The following is a 14,029-nucleotide window of genomic DNA, read 5'->3' on the forward strand; positions in this document are numbered from 1 at the left end:
CTTCAACAAGATCCCACGTTTATTTTGAAACAATCTCAAACAGCCATAGAACATACGCGCTTGACACCATTGACACCTCATATGGACATGACCATAAAATTGTATTTTAATACCATTCGTATTTCCACTGAAGCGTACGTGTAGTTTTATCTTAATTAAAATTCTCTAGAACGTTTCAATTAAGATCATCCCACACACGAACTCGAACGCTAATTGGACGTGAACTTTTACGGGATGTCACGATGACAGGTGACAGCTGTCAAAAGTGACAGCGGCGCGGTGAAGCTGAAAGATTAGATATCATTCGGCCTGATTGTTAGCAGATAGGACGAGAAAATCTTCGACGCGTAGTTGAAGATTGATATGCGCATAATTCAATCGATTATACGTTATTGGTCTCTTCTTGAAATAGTATAAAAACAAGCGCACGGCCTACAAGCCCACATATTATTGGTGGTAGGACTTCTTGTGAGTCCGCACGGGTAGGTACCATCGCCCTGCCTATTTCTGCCGTGAAGCAGTAATGCGTTTCGGTTTGAAGGGCGGGGCAGCCGTCGTAACTATACTGAGACCTTAGAACTTATATCTCAAAGTGGGTGGTGCATTTACGTTGTATATGTCTATGGGCTCCAGTAACCACTTAACACCAGGCGGGCTGTGAAACCCATCACATCACATTGCGAATGTTTTCAACCCAACTTGAGATATCAACTTCAATCTTGAATTGGAACATTTGCAGAAGATAACATCATCATAACCCATGCAAATAAGGCTTCAAACCTATTTGAATAAAAGCGGACAAATCGCGTAATCAAAAAAAAACAATGTATTTACTTATATACCCACGTAAGAAGTTATAATTGACGTAATTGAATTAGTTACCAAGTCCACCTACACAGTATGGAGTATTTATTGATAGATTATTTGTAAATGGGAGGTACATATAAATAGCCTCAAGTCTTGATAAACAGTATTTGCCTTTCAATTAATTATGTCTTACATCGACGTGCGTGATTACAACGGCTACCCTACTCCGCACGGGTAGGTACCACCACCCTGCCTATTTCTGCCATGAAGCAGTAATGAGTTTCGGTTTGAAGGGTGGGGCAGCAGTTGTAACTATACTGAGACCTTAGAACTTATATCTCAAGGTGGGTAGCGCATTTACGTTGTAAATGTCTATGGGCCCCAGTAACCACTTAACACCAGGTGGGCCGTGAGCTCGTCCAACCATCTATGCAACAAAAAAAATAAAAAAAATAAACGCTTCTCAGTGGGTCGCGTTTCCGATCCGGTGGTAGATTCTGCGAAGCACGGCTCTTGCTAGTGTCAGTGTTATTAGCATCACTCCGGTTTGAGCCCCGTGAGTTCACCTACTAGTTAAGGTTACGCTGAAATAGCCTCTCAAGGCTCTCAGGATAGGAAAAAAAAGCGAAACGAAAGTAAGTAAGCTCATCCGTGCTGCTGAAATTTATCCTTTTTACGGACGGTAGGGGGCGCTGTTTAGATCCTATACATGTTTTCTCGATAGCGATACGAATACTTTTTCGATAGCCATTAGTGCTCACCACTCTGTGACACAACAATAGGGTCCTGAAACTGCGATGGTTACGACAAATCTTTTTCTGTGTGGAAACTAGCGACATCTTGTGGCGGATGCCCCTAAACTTACATGCTGTTGAAGTTAAGGCATTTAATTATTGTATAACTAAATACAGAAAATAAATTATACAAGTCTTTATTTGTTATAAACAAATTGATTAAATTTTATCAATTTGTGGTTTTTGAAAATTTACAAAATCTTTCATTAATAATAGAGTTTTAAGATAAGTAATATGTTACTGCCATCTACAGGAGCAATGAGAAACTAATCGAAAGGAAGCCATCTAGTGGCCGACGCCCGTAAACATTTTTGTTGAACGCTTTAGTTGCTTAACTATAACTAAATTAACATAGCACAGTTGTTGTAATTAAACCGACACATAGTCCTTTATCTCACGACCGAGTGCAGGTGTTAAATCACGCGGGTCAGGTCGAGGCGTGGCCCACGATTGTGGGACGTTCTCAGCACAATCCAAGGGTAAGAAACGTGACACCTTGATTAATGATCTGTGCTGAGACTGTGCGCTGTACTATTTCTTATGACCCTCAATATCAGCTTGGAGACCTGCACAGTGGGTCATAAGGCTTTAACCAGATGCTGGGTAATCAGACCGACCTTTTTTTTTTTTTAATATGTACTAACAATCACGCCACGTTAACTGGTCCCGTGATAAGTTCGTAAAGAACTTGTGTTACAGGTACCAGATAACGGAAATAAATGTAAGTTTTTTATTATACACATACATATATTTAATATACATCCATAGCCCTGGAAAAGACATTTATATTTATCATACAAATATCTTCCCTTGGCGGGATTCGAACCCGCAACTCCCTTGTGTAGTGACCATGTCACTTACACCAGACGGCCGTTTTGTACGTGTATGGTTTAGGATGAGCCCAGTTGTTGTAAATGAAAGTCGTTATTAATTCACACACTTAGTCTTGTATATTTACCGATAATACAATAGGTACATACAGTTTTATTGTAGCTACCTAAGTGGAACTGTGTTCGCTGTATGACCGTTACAACTGGACTGTCGTCCCAATATCCTTTTCCCACAAGCGTGGAATGGTGAAGATGACACCTTGCATTACGTAGCCAGGTTGTTACCTTATTAAGCATGTGTGTGTGACCCTACATATATTACTGGTGGTAGGACCTGTTGAGAGTCCGCACGGGTAGGTACCACCGCCCTGCCTATTTCTGCCGTGAAGCAGTAATGCGTTTCTGTTTGAAGGGTTGGGCAGCCGTTGTAACTATACCGAGACCTTACAACTTATATCTCAAGGTGTGTGGCGCATTTACGTTGTAGATGTCTATGGGCTCCAGTAACCACTTAAGACCAGGTGGGCTGTGAGCTCGTCCACACATCTAAGCAATAAAAAAAATGGTTACCTACTGTACACCCCCATCGACGCTTTTCCACCGTTCTTTGTATACGTTATAAATCTTGCTACATGGCCATCGCGTATGAGATCATATCTCGCGTAATTGTGTTAACGTGAATATTCAAATCAATTAATTTTAAAGTGATCACCCGATCCAATTACAGGTGGGGCAGACCTTAAAGAAATAATGCTGGTAATTACCATAATAACTGTTTAGCTGAGACAAGCTTACGAAATGTAACCCGCGGCCCGTACTACAGATACCTACACAGAACTACACACGACTCGGACGTTTCACGAACAGATCCGCCTTCGAGATTGTTCTAAGGACGTTTACTTTAGAAAGGAGGATAAAAACAGCTTGCCTTTTAAAAATAGGACTTCGATTTTATAATAACAAATTCGTTGTGGCCTTAAAGGATAAGATATCCGATGCTTTCGTACCTATCTAGCAATGCACCGGTGTTTGAATCCCGCTGGCTACTACCAATTTTTCTAATGGAATACGTATTTAACAAATGTTCACGATTGACTTCCATGGTGAAAAAAAAAAAAACCCGCAAAATTATAATTTGCGTAATTACTGGCGGTCAGATGCCTTGTGAGTCCGCACGGGTATGTACCACCGCCCTGCCTAACTGCCGCAAAGCAGTCATGAATTTCGATTAATGGACGTCTTACAGTCACTATACTGGACCACTAAATAAATGCCATGAGTTGTAAGACCCGGTGTACGATAGACAGTAGTAACCGCAAAAGCTTGTAAGTATAACGACGGAGGGAAACCAGTGTGGAGAAATAATAATGGAAGATCTTCCACCGAGCGGATGATATTGCTCGGTAGACCGACGCGGCGACGGTCCGAATGTTGTTGTTCAGAACTTGTATATAAGCAAGCTTATCTTGAAAATGTCGTAAGCGAGATTCAGGCATCTGTCTAATATCTTGTGTTGTATGATGGCTACCCGCCAAATGCTCAAAGAAATTCCGAACTTATTGTTCATTCGTCCTGCCCGTGTGTCACCTGTAAGGGCGTGTGAAACAGTGTAACGTATTGAGTTGTTGACATAACCGGATGTAGGTTCGGGTCTTGTATTCGTCACTCACATCCGTTATTGTAAACTTTGCGATACATAGTCCTTTATCTGATTGAGAAATTATCTGTAACTATAAAAACTCCCTTCAAATTTTTGCTCTTTTCAATAAAATTTGTTTTTACGCACAAAAACTAAATATCGCATGATAAAAGATGTATTATTTTCTTCAGAAAAATATCAATCTGCCAAAGAATTTTTGTTAGAATTATTTCCCTCCTATTCGAGATAAATTAACTTTACAAGTGGAATTTAACCACTTACCAGTACCTGTACCAGTACTTGTAATATGTAACCACTTTGTACATATTACAATTTACAAAGCTTCCAGAATTATTTTTGTGAACTCGGACTCAATTTATGATTATTCGGGTTGGTGTTGAGCGACTTTCATTTTCATTATACCGAAATCGAAGAAGGCTTTGTGGGAATTTGAACAAAATATTTATGGCCACCTAGTAAAAGCAGTGTCTTCATTGAATTTCCAAGACAAATCCTCCTAGTTCTAGGGTATAATGGTTTACTATCCATTTAAAACTTACGTTTATTTTTTCGGACGGGCGAACGAACCTCATACCTGGTGTCCGCGTCTAGGGGTACTCGGGGTATGTGGGATTTGAGGGTCTGCAGATATTGAGGGTAGATTGCAAGCTCAAGAATGTTTTTGGGCCATTGTGTGTACTCTAAGATATTCCACTGGGTCAGATCTAGCCTGCCGGGTCGGGACTCGACGCACTACTGCCCAAGATGGTCTTCCAGAGTACATAAGCCTCATCCTCCTGATGCAGGCGCGCTAGAATGACGCCAGGGTGAGGAGCAGGCTCAAGAGGAAACTGATTCCTTAGTGCTTATGGGAATTAAAACTTAGATCCGAAGGTCGGCAGAGAGATTAGCATGATCACGACTTGGAATTTTGATAGTTGTTTAAGATCGGGTACGTCTTAAGATCTTCGGGAGGTACTTCGGGAGGTAGAACTTTGGTAATTATCAAACCGTGCAACATTATGGGATGGCCATTTTTTTTCATTGCCCGTGTAGGCAGGTGGGTATTACTGGTGCCTATTTCTGCCGTGAAGCAGTAATGCGTTTCGGTTTGAAGGGTGGAGCAGCCGTTGTAACTATACTGAGACCTTAGAACTTATATCTCAAGGTGGGTGGCGCATTTACGTTGTGGATGTCTATGAGCTCCAGTAACCACTTAACAGCAGATGGGCAGTGAGCTCGTCCACCCATCTAAGCAATTAAAAAAAAATGGCCAATGAGCACACCTGATGATGAGCGGTTTCGTCGCTCATAGACGTCAGCAATGTCAGGGGCAGAGCCAAGCCGCTGCCTACCAACCATTGTCTCTATGAGTTACGTATTACTTGATATCCTTGAATTTTCAAATGAACTTAATGCCCAAATCGTTGAACAATGCCAAAGATAAAGCAGTCCCGGTCGGTATTAGAGTCGTGACCTCCGGGACAGATAGTCGTCAGTTTGACACGAGCAGGGTTGCGCCACACGTCGCCCGACCTGTCGTCTAATGCGACGATCGTGACGCACAGATTACTGTCTCCGGCCGCTAATGTCCTCAATACACCTGGCGATTATATTATTTTGCGGTAGGCAGCGGCGTGGCTCTGCCCCTGGCATTGCTGAAGTCCATGGGCGACGGTAACCACTCACCAACAGGTGGCCGTATGCTCGTCTGCCTACAAGGGCAATAAAAAAAAAATTTAATTCTCAACCTCTCTCTCTCTCTCTCTCTCTCTCTGTGTATCACTCGACAAGGAGTTCCCTCGTCTTTAATAGCAATAATTAGTCATCAGTCATTACCGCAGTCGCAATGCATATGCGGTTGTGTGATATATACATAATACACATACATATGTTTGCAAAATTTCAATAATAAAACTATGTGGATTAAAACAAAGAAATTCATCTCAATCTATAAATGTCAGTGACTAAGGTTAAATCTCGATAACTGAGTGGGAGTACTTTTTTCGCGTCGAATAGCATTTAACCACAGTCTTCCAATTTTCTTATCATTCTGAAAGAGATGTATTCCAATTTCTGAGCTTTTCGGCATAAAACAATGCGTCATCACTACATAGTATAAAACAAAGTCGCTTTCTCTGTCCCTATATCTGTCTGTCCCTATGTATGCTTAAATCTTTAAAACTACGCAACGGATTTTGATGCGTTTTTTAATAGATAGAGTGATTGAAGAGGAATGTTTATATGTATAATAACATCCATTAAATAGTGGAGAAATCAACAATAAATTACAGTTTCCGAAGCGAAGCGAGGGCGGGGCGCTAGTTTTGTATAAAATAATTTTAATCAAATACGCCCATACAAAAATTTAATGTTATGGGAACCGTGCACACTTTTACAGTTGTTTATACAGTTGCCAACCCCATTAAAACAACTGGATGAAATTTTATCCGATTTTCCTAAATGCGACTAGTCGCAAGTGTAAACGCGACCATAAATAAGTTTTATCAAAAGCGTTTGTGTGACACGATCTCTCGGCTATCATTTGTTACCACCGAGGCAAGGTTGTAGTGCTTGCAACCCTGAGCTTTAAAGAGCTTTAGAACTAAAGTATAGTATAATTGCCATATAAAACATTAAACAACTTTGTGTTGTTTCTGTATTGTTTAACTTATATAATTATTGACAGTCGCTATAGACACTGGTAATGCTAGGATACAATTTAAAAGCTGCCTAAAGAAAAAACTACGGGCTTTATCGTACCACGTATTCTTTCTGTAAAACAATCGTGGGATATTCGAAGGAGAACGTATTTTTACTTTTAAGACGAGCTCAATGCCCATCTAATGTTAAGCGGCTACCAGAAAACCTGAAGGAGGATACTGCTACCAGATATAAGACCGAGGTCTCAAAACTGATGCAATAACTGTATTTTTTTCCTACCTATGCTGATAGCCTCGAGAGCCTATTTCAGGTTCGCCCTAAGATGTAGGTGAGCTCACGGGGCTCAAACCGGAGTGCTACTAACACTGGCCCTAGCAAGAGCAGTGCTTCGCAGAATCTATCACCGGATCGGAAACGCGACCCACTGAGAAGATCCGGCGAGAAACTCAGTTGGTTAAGAACTGTATTATGTATGTACTGTATAAACTGTACGAGGCTTGTGGAGAGTATTAAGCGGTAGGCCGCAGATTGGCTCTGCCCCTGGCATTGCTGAAGTCACCATCAGGTGGGCCGTATGCTCGTCTGTCTACAAGGGCAATAAAAGAAAAATCTCGGCGGATCTTCTCAGCAGGTCGCGATTCCGATCCGGTAGTAGATTCATTCGCGAAGCAGTTGCTCTTGAGTTATTAGGTCTCCTTTGGAGGCGCTCGGGTAGCTATTAGCAAATCCCACTTCTGCATAGGGTTAAAATTGAAAATTACCTCAAGTTTTGAGGAGCCATTAAATTTTTTAACTCTGGTAACTTAACATTACATTAATATTACAAATAGTGGAATAGTCCACAATAACACATCCTATTTCAAGAGGACGACATTTAATGCAATTAGATTTTATCTTTCGATATTAATAAACAAAAACATTTTAAACTAAAACATTAAAATTTATAGTAATTCAAAGCAGTATATTATAGTAAAGTTAAACTGAGATCATTACGCGCAGGGCTGCCACGAAGCTTTTAAATTATTACGATAATCGAGGAGCAGAGGAGGTCAAAGATCACTTAGTCTTAAGTAGACGTTACTTTAAGACTTGAGGTGGAATTATCAGTCATACTGACAGGCTATTGGTAAGCATCCGTGTAGAATTAAACTGCTACTATAGCCAAATTACTACTATACTAATTACTGGTGGTAGGACCTCTTGTGGGTCCACGCGGGTAGGTACCACCACCCCGCTTATTTCTGCCGTGAAGCAGTAACGCGTTTCGGTTTGAAAGGTGGGGCAGCCGTTGTAACTATACTTGAGACCTTAGAACTTATCTCAAGGTAGGTGGCGCATTTACGTCGTAGATGTCTATGGGCTCCAGTAATAACTTAAAACCAGGTGGGCTGTGAGCTCGTCCACCCATGTAAGCAAAAATAAATAAATAATCCATTTGAATGTTAACTTCATATATTGCCCACAAAGGTTTTTATCACTGCATACAATAAATCCGGCAAAAGTCGTTGTCGAGTTAATTAAATAAATTAAATTAGGGTCATCTGGTCGGTATATAGAGTAAAAAAGACGTGTGGTGTCGTGGGACACCGGATAGGAACGAAGTTCCTTATTATAAAAATATTAATTTTAAGTTCTATTCGAGGTATAAAGAAAATAAAACTGGAGGTTTCGCAACAACCCACGCTCATTCGGTAACGTGCGAACTTATTGTGGTACACTTCATTCACGGTTGTTTGCTTATGAGTTAGTGTATTGCGCAAACGAACGCTCTGAGATCGAGGTCAATGAATGATTAAAAAAAATGTTCTTTTTTGTACGTTATTACAAAGTTAAGTCGTACACTGTGTGCATTACTAATAAAAATCTTACGTTACGGACGTTTTTTCCCGGATAGGGTACCCCTCCGCACCGTCCCATAAGGAACTTCGTTCCAAAAAATGGATGAAATTATCACTGTTGCATTTCTAACGTAGACAATATTGTTGGCTCGCCATCCCTGCACTAGCCGTAGTAGCCGTGTCTGTATAAGGGTTCCGTCGCACGCTAGCTGCATACGGTCAGAACGAATGATTGAATGATCGCGTCACCTCTGAGGCGCCATTTCGGGAAATAACTTTTTCTACACAATGTTGTTTACGATTTATTAAAGCGTCGGGCTGACGGTTCGGATTGAGTTTTTATCCGGTCTGAGTCTTAGGTTTGATGCAATTAAATACTAGTTGGAGGCATTCATTACGTTCAAATGTTAATTAAAGACTAATGAATGAGATGTCTTTTCTTGTTAGCCTTATTTAGCTCTTGTCTATTGTGATGAGTTATATGTAGTGTGTGCTTCAATAATAGGTACGCAGTGTCTTATATTGATGTTTGGGCGTCCAGTTTTCTTGTAGAAATTATATGAATGATTAATAATGATCGCTTTTTAAGCTGACGTCTAAGATTTAAATGGTTAATATTTCAATATTAAAATGTTACAATTTATTGTAGTTTACATATATTAGATACTAGCTGTACCCGTCCGCTTCGCTGGGCATTTAAAATTAACATTATTATTTCTCACCCCCACAAAGATTCTCATCATTAACGCCCCCGCAACCGGTCTAGGGAGTCCAACACTCATATTTAAAATATTAGCCTATCCATTAAGTACATGTATTTTCTACATGGATACCAAGTTTCAAGTCAATCGGATACACGGTTAAGTAGTTATAACGGAACATCCGTAAAAACGACTAGATTTATATATTAGTATAGATAAATAGTCCAGTAATATTTCTATTATCAGAGTGCCAAACGGTGAACAGTCACCGTCACCCAAAACACATCATTTCGGAATCGCTCAATCCACTATGTGCGCTTTTCACCATTCTCGTCGAACCCTTCGCATGCGACGAAGGGTACGTCGTGAAAACTAACCGATAGTTACAGCCCACTGAGTTTCTCGACAGATATTCTCAATGGATTGTGATTCTGATTCGCAGTTCAATGAAACACTGCCCTTGCTAGGGCAGATGTTAGCAAAATCTCCAGACCAAGCCCCTTGAGCTCGTCTGCATATTCGGTAAATCTAACATAGTCCCTCGAGATTACTAGCCAGAGGTAGGCAAAAAAAAAAGTTTTTATCCATGTGTTGGGTATGCACACATTGACAGTTGTACACACACAATCAATCAGACAGATGCTTGGTTATCCATCGTGAAGATTAGATTCGGAACGTCTTGTTCGCACAACAAACTTTGAATATTATTTGAGTTATTCGCACAACACCTTGCCATATTAATTTGAATATCTCACACATTTAAGATCACGGCCTCACAGCAGGTAACTGGTATTTGAATAAATATTGTAAATCATAGAAACTTTGTCATTTAAATGGGTTTGTTCAATATTATACCTCTGATAAGTTTACAGTGTTGAAACTTATAAATGCTATAAATAAATTTGAAATTAAACCGTGAATTTGTTTTAGTCATGCCCACGGCTTACTTGGGTTTATCGTTTTATTGTTATTGAGGTGAGACCACGCGGATAGCACGAAATCTGATGCTTAGGAGTGTTCACCCATACATATATCGACTACTAGCTGACCCGGCAGACTTCGTAGTGCCTCAATCGATAAATAAAAGACCTAAACTTTTGTGTAAAATAAACTTAAAACAAACAAAAGGAATCCGTCTGACAGGGGACACATCAAAGGGAAAACAAAATTGTTTTTTATATAATTCCGAGCATTTTCATATTTATCTACCTTTTAAACCTTCTCTGGACTTTCACAAATAATTCAAGACCAAAATTAGCCAAATCGATCCAGCCGATCTCGAGTTTTAGCGAGACTAACGAACAGCAATTCATTTTTATATATATAGATAAGATAAAGATAACAAAAGCATAACTGGGCCGTTACTTGCTCAACAAAAATACAATACACTGCTTGAACCAGGCTTAAAGAGGACGTGTCACATGCTGAGAAAACACCGCGGCTAAAAGTTCAAAGTCTGACAGTGCGGGGGAGGAAAGATCTCCAAAAATGCATTCTATGTTTTGGTAAATGGTAATGTACGCAGTAGTAGAACATACGGTAATACTATGCTAAGGTTTTAATTCGTGTGACTTTAACCCATAGACACAGCCCACTGAGTTTCTTACCGGATCTTCTCAGTGGGTCGCGTTTCCGATCCGAAGGTAGATTCTGCGAAGCGATTTATATTTACTGGTGGTAGAACCTCTTGTGAGTCCGCGCGGGTGAGTACCACCGCCCTGCTTATTTCTGCCGTGATGCAGTAACGCGTTTCAGTTTGAAGGGTGGGGCAGCCGTTGTAACTAAACTTGAGACCATAGAACTTATATCTCAATGTGGGTGGCGCATTTACGTTGTGGATGTCTATGGGCTCCAGTAACCACTTAACACCAGGTGGGCAGTGAGCTCGTCCACCCATGTAAGCAATAAAAAAAAAAGATGCACTGCTCTTGCTAGGGTCAGTGTTAGCATCACTCCAATTTGAGCCCAGTGAGCTCACCTAAAAAAATCGTGTGACGGACACCGAAGCGAACAGTCCCCAAAATATGTACACAGATCGATTTATATGAAAACTTATTATAATTATTTATCGAGCTTATAAATCTCCAGTAGTACATTACGTAACTAATATAAATTTATTATAATTGAAAAACGTTCAGCGCGCTTACAACACGTTGACGATTGACAAACAAACCGTCGATTTATCAAACACACATTATTATATATTTATCAATGGCAACCTGCAATCATACGAGCGCACACACGTCATTAGAGTATCGACAGCCGAAATAAATTATCCTAGATTTAGATCAATGTTGGGCAGCTTAAAAACGTTTTAGTGAGTTCACTTTCAATGGCATTGATGGTTGAAAAGCACATCGCCTATAACTGATGGATAATTGATGTAATTCTTTTTTTTTTGCTTAGATGGGCGGACGAGCTTACAGCCCACCGGGTGCTAAGCGGTTACTGGAGCCCATAAACATCTACAACGTAAATCCCACCCCTCAAACCGAAACGCATTACTGCTTCACGGCAGAAATAGGCAGAGCGGTGGTACCTACTCGTGCTGACTTATAAGACTCATAAGACGTGCGGACTCATAAGACGTCCTACAATCAGTAAAATTCAAGGAGTATTATGGATTTCAATTCACGGATTATGGCGAAGCGCTGCCTACTGCTGAAGACTCTTTTCCTCCATTTACGAGAAATCTGACGAAAGCTTAAGTCTTCTTCTAAGAAACTTCATATCAACAAAAAGTTCCCATTAGCAGTCAGTCGTGCAAAGACTCGCCTAGGTAACTTTTATTGGTCTACATATGTAGATCCGTCCGATGGTTATTTAGTATGTAATTTTTTTATTGCTTATATTGATGGACGAGCCCACAGCCCACCTGGTGTTAAGTGGTTACTGGAGCCCATAGACATCTACAACTTAAATGCACCACACACCTTGAGATATAAGCTCTAAGATCTCAAGTATAGTTACAACGGCTGCCCTACTCTTCAAACCGAAACGCATTACTGCTTTACGCGGAAATAGGCAGGGTGGTGGTACCTACCTGTGCGGACTCACAAGAGGTCCTACAACCAGTAAGTAACAATGTATCTAAAAACTATAGTGGATTTTGTTTTATATTTGTGTAAGATTCGTGATTTAAACTTACTGTCATATTTTTGTACTGCACCGGCAAGGTATGCGTTCCCCCACGTAGGTGCGAGAAGATATCAGACGGCATTTGTCAAAGTACCCATTCAAATGTAAATGAACGACTGAACGAATGATGGATTGACGAACGGGTTCCGTTACTTAATGCGTGTGGCTCGACCTTAACATAGGAAATTTGCTTTTTAAGACAATTTGTAAAAGTATATTTTGGTATTCGCCCCCGAAATTTTTGCTGGTGAAGTGATCGGAATTGTAAATAGATATTTAAGACCTGGATTTTACAAATAAAGATTAACGAGGTTTTTCAATACGCTTTTATTAGCTTCAGACGTATGTATTTTATTAGTATGTTAGTATGTAACGGAATCTTTGAACATGATTTTGACCTCCTTCAAAACGTCGGATTAACTCGAAATTTGGTATACTTCATAAGGACCGATGGCAATTCGATATTTAAAAGGGTATGGAAAAAAATATTGAAAAAATTGAAATTCAACTAAAATATAAAAAATAAATAATAGTTTAAAAAAAACTAACAAAACACGCTTTTATGGAAAATTCAAACAAAAAAATAGAAAATAAATTTGAATTAAAAATAGTGTAAGAAAAAAATGATGTTATTGTAAAAAAGCAATAAATAAATACCTAAAAATCCCATCATTTTTGTTTTGCAAATGACATAATAAAACTTTAACAAGAAAGAAAATCTACTGCCATAAGATAAAATGAGAGCATCATCTACAATAGGTAGACGAAGTTAATTAAATATGCTCTATCAAACTTATATATCACAAAACCTACTAACTATTAATAAAAAAATTCAGTTAAGCTTAGAATTTTATCCTTTTTCGAAGTCGATTATAAAATATAACTCTTTTACAGTGTTCGTACGAGTCACTGTGTCAATTTAGACTTTATAAACAAATAAAATAAGTTTCTGAATCTATTAACATGCATACAACCGACACTTCGAGCGCTTTACAATTTATCGCGTACCACGGACTCCAGGGCTCGGCTTACAGAATAATTGTGTAATAAATAAAGTGCCTAGTTAATTACACGTGTCGAGTAAAGACATCGTTAGTCGGCTTACAGTGTAGCGCCCACAGGGATTCTGATTAAGACATTTTCTAATATTCACCTCAGAGTACCGTAATGACGTCAGCAAGGGTGGACTTATCTATATATTAATACGTGAAGCAAAAATTTTGTATCCCTTTTTACGAAAATTGCGGGGACGGAGGAGTATGAATTTTTTTTTTTTATTTTTTTTTATTGCCTAGATTTGTGGACGAGCTCACAGCCCACCTGGTATTAAGTGGTTTCTGGAGCTCATAAACATTTACAACGTAAATGCGCCACCCACCTTGAGATATAAGTTGTAAGGTTATAAGTTGTAAGTATAGTTACAACAGCTGCCCTACCCTTCAGACCGAAACGCATTACTGTTTCACGGCAGAAATAGGCGCGGTGGTGGTACCTACCCGTGCGGACTCATGAGGTCCTACCACCAGTAAACCACAAGAGCTCCTACCACCAGTAAATCACAAGAGGTCCTACCACCAGTAAAACAGTGTACTACATAAATGTTGACGTCATCTCAAGG

General features: G+C 39.7%; 1 protein-coding gene across 1 annotated transcript in view; it reads right to left on the bottom strand.

The window, feature by feature from the left end:
- The window catches only part of LOC101742585 (NADPH oxidase 5), a 75,439-nt gene that overhangs the window by 27,205 nt on the left and 34,205 nt on the right, over positions 1-14,029 (bottom strand). The gene's annotated exons all lie outside the window — the stretch shown is intronic.

Source organism: Bombyx mori, chromosome 28 (genome assembly GCF_030269925.1).
Source record: "Bombyx mori chromosome 28, ASM3026992v2".
NCBI lineage: Eukaryota > Metazoa > Arthropoda > Insecta > Lepidoptera > Bombycidae > Bombyx > Bombyx mori.